Source organism: Lathyrus oleraceus, chromosome 7 (genome assembly GCF_024323335.1).
Source record: "Lathyrus oleraceus cultivar Zhongwan6 chromosome 7, CAAS_Psat_ZW6_1.0, whole genome shotgun sequence".
Classification (NCBI taxonomy): Eukaryota; Viridiplantae; Streptophyta; class Magnoliopsida; order Fabales; family Fabaceae; genus Lathyrus; species Lathyrus oleraceus.
In genome coordinates, this window is record NC_066585.1 from 472,503,545 (window position 1) to 472,504,497 (window position 953).

A 953-nucleotide genomic window follows, 5' to 3' on the forward strand; every position below is an offset into this window, starting at 1 on the left:
CTCTGACTAACTCGAGTTTATTTAGCTGAGATAATTTCCTCATGCTAATGTGGCCCAAGCGTCTATGCCATACCCATTGCTCTTCGTGAACGGACATCAGACACTTCACGTTTTGTTCTTTTAAATCAGACAAATTAATTTTATAAATATTGTTTTTCCTCTTGCCTGTGAATAGGACATAACCATTGTTTTGATTTATGGCTTTACATGTTTTTTGATTGAAGATTACATCATAACCGTTATCGCTTAATTGACTTATGGATAACAGGTTATGCATTAATCCTTCTACGTAAAGAACATCAGATATAGAGGGAAGAGTACCATTACCAATAGTTCCGGAGCCTATGATCCTTCCTTTCTGATCTCCTCCGAAACCTACGAATCCAGCGTCTTTAAGTTCCAGGCTTTGGAACATAGACTTTCTTCCCGTCATATGTTGCGAGCATCCAGAGACCAGGTACCATGACTGGTGTTTGAACTTTGCTGCATAAGATATCTGCAACATAAACAATCTTATCTTTTGGTACCTAGAGTCTCTTGGGTCCTTTATGATTAGTTTTCCCAGAGTTTCTTATTACTTTGGGTTTTCTAGCATTATCAAATTTTTGTTCTTATGTGTGTGTATAGTGATATGAAAAGGGAGATTTAGGTTGATCACTAGTACAAGTTTTATCTTCCTTAGGATCATACCCAATTCCTCTTCTATTGTTCTGACTGACTCCATAAATCATGGATGCCATTACACTCCTTCCTATCCCATTTTTCAGAAACTTTTGAAAGGCTTTTTCGTATTTATAAATTATCGTGTTTGAAGTTTGTGGAGCTTGAGATAACGCTTCTTCTAGTTTTAAACAATTTTTCTTTGCTGCATCTCTTAGTGATGTTAAAACTTTGTTTTCGTCTTTTAGTTCAAGAATTTTCATCTCAAGTTTGCCACATTCTTCAAACTTTTC